The sequence below is a fragment of the Gouania willdenowi genome, chromosome 15, assembly GCF_900634775.1.
Source record: "Gouania willdenowi chromosome 15, fGouWil2.1, whole genome shotgun sequence".
Taxonomy (NCBI): domain Eukaryota; kingdom Metazoa; phylum Chordata; class Actinopteri; order Blenniiformes; family Gobiesocidae; genus Gouania; species Gouania willdenowi.
This window is the reverse complement of record NC_041058.1, coordinates 5,225,373-5,231,380: the sequence shown is the minus strand read 5'-3', so window position 1 is coordinate 5,231,380 and position 6,008 is coordinate 5,225,373. Positions and strand designations below refer to the sequence as shown.

At 41.2% G+C, this 6,008-nt stretch overlaps 1 long non-coding RNA gene across 1 annotated transcript; it reads right to left on the bottom strand.

Moving 5' to 3' along the window:
* Window positions 1-1,479: 1,479 nt before the first annotated feature.
* On the bottom strand, window positions 1,480-4,623 carry LOC114477097 (uncharacterized). The gene is made up of 3 exons (XR_003675669.1): window positions 4,586-4,623; window positions 1,617-1,728; window positions 1,480-1,519 (listed from the first exon to the last, which is right to left on the bottom strand). It is a non-coding gene; the product is annotated as an uncharacterized LOC114477097 (long non-coding RNA).
* Window positions 4,624-6,008: the final 1,385 nt, after the last annotated feature.

Genomic DNA, 6,008 nt, shown 5'->3' with positions numbered 1-6,008 from the left:
TCTGGGACACATTGTCAAGTGTTAGCTGTCAGCATCCGACAGGCTTTTGGCCCCCAGTGGCCCCCTGTCACTAGCCCTGTGCACCTCAGGGTTACGGCACAGGACGAGGGAAGGCGAGAGCGAGGGAGGAAGACAAAGGGCTGTGCTAGCGCCCTGTCACTGATGCTAATCCCCCCCTCAGCGTGTCGTGTGTGTGTGTCAACAGCAGCAGATGTAGAGGAGGCTGCATGGGCCACGACTGTCACTTGTCCTCACAGCTAAAGACTTGGCCTGTGGAAGCTGTCGAAGGCTCTGCTGTATAGTTTAACTATTCATGCTTGCTTTTGTAGCACAATCTTTACTTTATTGAGGAACGTTGATGCACTGGGCTTAAAGGCAAGGCACATTTATTTCATATACGAAGCAATTCAATGTGCTTTACATCAGTGATTCTCGCTTTTTAGCCCAAGTAACCCGTTTCTCTGAAATTAAGTCCCCCCTTTGTCCGACTACAACATTTTCCTCAAAATACTATAGAAAAAGCAACTATAGAGCACAATGATAAAATGAACGACTGGTAACATATTATAAAGAATCTCATTTTGTTAATAAGTGGAATGAAACAGTATTTAGAGCATCCTGCTTTATATATATGTACGAAAATGTACTTTTAACATTTTAAGACTTTTATACACGATATCACATTTAACTTGACACGCTGTCATTATTTAAAAACGTGTGATCATTAATTGCAACCATTTTAGATAAACGATTTTGCTATTATTAAATAATTTAGTATATATATATAAAATACACATCCCATATAATATAAATACACGGCAAAGAGTAACATGATGTTCCTTTATTGAATAAGGACAAATCAAAGCAAGTAAACCATCAGCACCTTTCAAAACATGCTCTACAAGATAGAAAGCACATAGTCAAAGCATAGTGTATAACAACAATACATACATATTCTCAGAGGTCTATATAATACACCCTGCATGTCTACACACTGAAATAGCTGCAGGACAAATCCATATTTAACAAATGAACAGAAATGGCAAGCCTGTATACACAGTATACAACACAATAGGTCAAATCAATAAAACACAACATCAATTCCTCTGCAATTGCAGGCAATATGCAACTTAAATGTACAAAATAGATCTTAATTGAAATAATTCAACACATATTGGTCTCTGACCAGCCGACCGCTGTCATCATCTGGAAAGATGGCCGGATTGTCCCAGTCAATGTCTGTTGGCACTCTGGGAGCCCTCTCCTTCCTCAGGCAGGCCACACTGTGGAGGATAGCGCAGGCAACAATCATGTCACATGCCCTGTCTGGGCTGACTCTCAGGTGGTGCAGACACTGGAAACGTTCCTTCAGGAGGCCGAAGGTCATTTCAATCTGTGCCCTTGTTCTGGCATGGGCATTGTTGTAGGGCTGATGTCCTTCCTGTGGGTCTGTGAATGGTGTTGGGCAAAAGGGCTCGCACATAACCTCTGTCCCAAAGCAGTACACCAGAAAATTCCCCTTTGAATACAAAATATCATAATTACAATCTTATAGAGTGACATGTTTGACACAGTCATGATGTTAAAAATGGTTATTTATAGAGGATGTGTCTTACCTTGTGACAGGCCCTGATAGATGCCAGAGGACCTAAAGATTCTGGAGTCATGGACTGAGCCAGGCCACTTTGCCACAACATTACTAATCAGGCAGTCAGCATTGCAGACCATCTGAAAGTAGAAGACGTTGAACATAAACCAATCAATGCACATCACAAAAGGATTTCCTGTTAATACAATCTCCCTCATGGGCACCTGATTTACGTGGGTGCAGTCAATCGTGCCAATGACATTGGGGAAACCTGTAACACAGTGAGTATCCTACTATGACTGTTAACACTGGTCATGTAATTTGTAATGTCTTTGACCTGCAATCCTATAAAAATCCTCCTTGATGTGCAGGAGTCTTCTGTGGCCAGGGAAGGACATGACACCTAGCAACGACTTAATGGCCACAAACACACTGCGCGGCAAATTGTGGCCAAGTTCAAATTTTCTACATCCCCCACAAAGTACAGAAAGCCTCCACTTGCAAAAAAGCACAAGGCCACACACACCAGTTGTGGAACACTCAAGAGCACGGTTGCGTGCTGTTTGTAGGCTAGTGCTGAAAGCCGAGTCTGTCTAGTCGTGTTTCTGGCGTATGTTTTGATTCACTTTAGCGCAGAGAATGATCGCTCTGCAGAAGCAGTGGACACAGAGATAGTCACTGCCAAACAAGCCAGTGTGTAAAGCTGCCCCATGCTCTCACTCAGATTTTTCTTCTTAAGGAAATCAAGGAGATCGACTGGACTTTTCCCTTCAAAGTCAGTCATGGCATACATTACAGTGAGTTCTGTTTTCAGCCGGGACAGCTCGAACAGTGTTCCGTGACTCTGTGTTAAGCTGGAGAAGGCTGTTGGCAGGAATTTTCTCCTGTATGTCTGAAAGTGCTGGGGGTCGAGAAGGGAGAGAAACTGTAATTTTTCGTGGTCTTGAAATCTGTTCCGTATCTGACAAAGAATGTTGTCCAGAACATTGCTGTGGAGTTGTTCGTAGTGTGTTGCGAAGGTCTCCTTGTGCTGCGCCCCGTCCTCCGCGAACGCTCGGACCACTTGAGATGCGCGCTGTGTCCTCGTAGATCTGGCTAAATCGGCTCCACGCTTGCTCAATTGTGTCATAAAACACGTTCACCCTTGCCGGACAGCACTGTACATCCAAGGATTTTTTCTGTAGTATTCCAAAAAGCACATCAGGATGCTCAAAACTCCCATTAAATGTGTCAAGCAAAAAACAAAATTCAAAATCATCCAGACGTGCATTAAATCCATCAGCACAAAGTACAGTGTCCTCATCATACTCATCATGGTGTTCCAGTATGTGGTCAAATAACTTATTTAGTGCAACTCTCTTCTCATAGACTGCATTGACCAATCTTGATGCATATTGCCACCGCTTTGGTGCAACGTGAGGAAGACGCCGCTTGCAAATGTCATCCAGTAGTTGGGTGCGCTTGAGGGATCTGGAAAAAAATGCAGCAAGGCCATTGAGGTTGGCAAAAAAGACCTTGCATTCTTTAAGCTTTGAGGCCCCTTGAGTCAGTACTAAATTTAGTCCATGTGCATAGCAGTGAATAAAAAGAGCCGTTGGTGCCCTTTCCTTAACTTTAGCCTGCACGCCATTTAGTCCAGATGCCATGACCGCTGCGCCATCATAACACTGTGCCACAACTTTGTCCGAATAACATTCATATTCCTCAAAGAAATGGAAAATTTGAGCAGCAATGTCATCAGCTCGCTTGCCAGGAGTAACATCTTCAAATTTGACAAAACACTCCTTGACACCTGTGTCCGTCACGTTACGCAAGACGAGTGCGAGCTGTGCTACATTACCCACATCTGTCGTCTCGTCCACCATAACAGCGACAAAGTGTGCTTTTTTAATCTCCATTTTGATCTCTTCTCCCATCACTTCAGCAATAGCATAAATCAGGTCATTTTGTATTTTGCCTGACGTCCCAGTAAACATTGTTAGTGGACAGGTGGTAGTGCAAGTCTGTGTTGTTTTCAGCGAGAAAGAAAGAAGCTCCACGTAGTTGCCTCTGTTTGTGGACTCTGCGCTTTCATCGTGTCCCCTAAATGAAAGTTCCTGTTTACCCAAAAAAATGACACAATCTATCAGTCTTTTCAATTTTCCCTATTTTTCTTCACCTTTTCGTTGTGGAGCTCCGTTTCCCTGCGCACTTGTTCATTGAGCTGTAGATCCACTCAGGTGTCCCCAAATGTTTTTAAATGTACCGTGGCTTGTAAGTGTCCAGCCGTGATTTGGTGTCTCGTTGCTTAAACAACTCAAGTTTGCAAACCCAGTGTGGCTCCAAACACCAAATCGATCTGTTGCAAACAGCAGTTTGCAGTTCCTCTCTGAACCTGTGAGCCAGGGATACCGCTCGTAGCTGCTGCTTTGAAAGTGGCGCACAAACCCTTTTCCCGGCTGGGACAGGTTAGCTAGCGCAGGGGTTGGACGACCTATCCTCACAATATCAAGTTTTTCTTGAAAGGTCCATCTTGAAAATGGCGTTGCATGTATAACAGTGACCAGATCAATCTTTTCTCCTCCTTCAGCCATTGTGGGTTGAAAAAAACAGCGAAATGAATCCAATCAGAGGACGTGAACGTCAGAACGTGTCACGTTCAACGTGCTTCCTGCTAGCTGGCCCTGATGTCGCCAACTCGAAATCTGATGGTTATCACAATCTGTCTGTTTCAATTCATTTAAGTGTACAGGCCCCACCCACTGTTAATTCTGAAGGCCTCTGGAAGATTTCTTGGAGCCTGGCAACATGTGACAGCTCAAATATGATTGGATGAAAGCTATAAGATAAATATACAATTCTGGAAGCAGCGCAACCAAGAGGAAAGCTATGAAATGAAGAGAAAAGACGATGAGGAACAATTTAATACATATTTATGAAAAACACATTAAAATGAAATTTTCTGATGATGTTTACGCCAGCAGAGAAGGCCTTGCTGGCGTTTGATGGAGTACTCACTGGATCATCATCTGGCGTTGGTGGCTCCAACAAATTGATGGTGTTGCCAGACACTGCAAGTTAAACCAAAGTCAAAAATCCTGAGGTTAATTTCAATACCCTTTTAAGACCTCGTCACCAGCTGTTGTTAGCAACACATATTTAACAGTTGTAGTTTGCAATTTAACAGAAATGATGTAAGCCGAGAAGGAATAAAACTTGAAAGAATAAATGAACTAAAGGCAGGTTCTTAGACATTACCCTCAGGTCACAACAAGTAACAACAGTTATTCAAAGCCAACTGGCAGAAAACTAGAACTTATTACATGATCAAAATTTAGGACATGTTCCTGAGATTGTGTGATTTAACATTAAGACCATCCATACTGACAGAGACAAGATGCCTCAAATTCAGTTTTGCAACACACTCCTGTGAATTGACATGGCAGTCTGTTAATTTATGACATTATGCCTTGCAATTGTTTTGTTTGTACTTGAAATACATTCAAATCAAATGTATCTATGTAGCACGTTTCAAACATAAAATTGCACCATAAATGCTTGTTAAATTTTAAAACCAACTCTCCCTCGCGCGCGCACGGTAGGTAAATTGCCGCGATCTCGAGGCAATCTAGCTCCGAGTTCGCAACCAAGTCAAAGCTTGAATACCAATAAAATGTAATATCTCACAAAATTGCGATGAAGTGTTTTTAATACTTTTTTACTGCAAATGCCTTTTTTTCATCAATCTTATATTTTCCCTCCATCTGAAACAGAAACAGTTGCTACTTTAAACAATCCACATCATAGTTCGATTGTGCTGATGTCTAGAGTCGGGTCACCTTTTAATGGCTGAAAATTTGTCCTGCTTTGTAACAATTACATCGTCAATTACAATTCAATTATGATGACAGTTACCAGCATACTATCCAATCACAATTTTTTTTCTCCTCTGAAAGTCAATTACAATTACGTTCTCTAAATCAGCTGTAAAATACATTAAAAACAAATCTATCATCTAATTTATTTCCTATCTATATTCGAAACGGGCTACCTACAGGGTACAAAAATGCAATAATTGTAATTAATTATCGATATAATTGACCCCAATCCTGATTATAATGTTGCTACAATACAAAACAACCCTGGTTTGATATTTGTTAAAGTTATCATTATTATCATTATGATTCATATGAGAAATAAAAATGGTAAATTGGAATATTTTGAGATTTTTTTATTTACCATTTATTACTGAACAAAAGTACCAAAAGGTGGTACCATTGAGTACAGATAACAATTAAGTATAAGTACAAATATGAAAGCCTAGAAATCTCTACTATAAAATTGGTTGTTGTGTAAAAGCATTATGGTTTGTCAATTTATTTTATGAACAAATAAACATACATAATATCAGTGCAACACACACACCGAGACAAAACGCCTC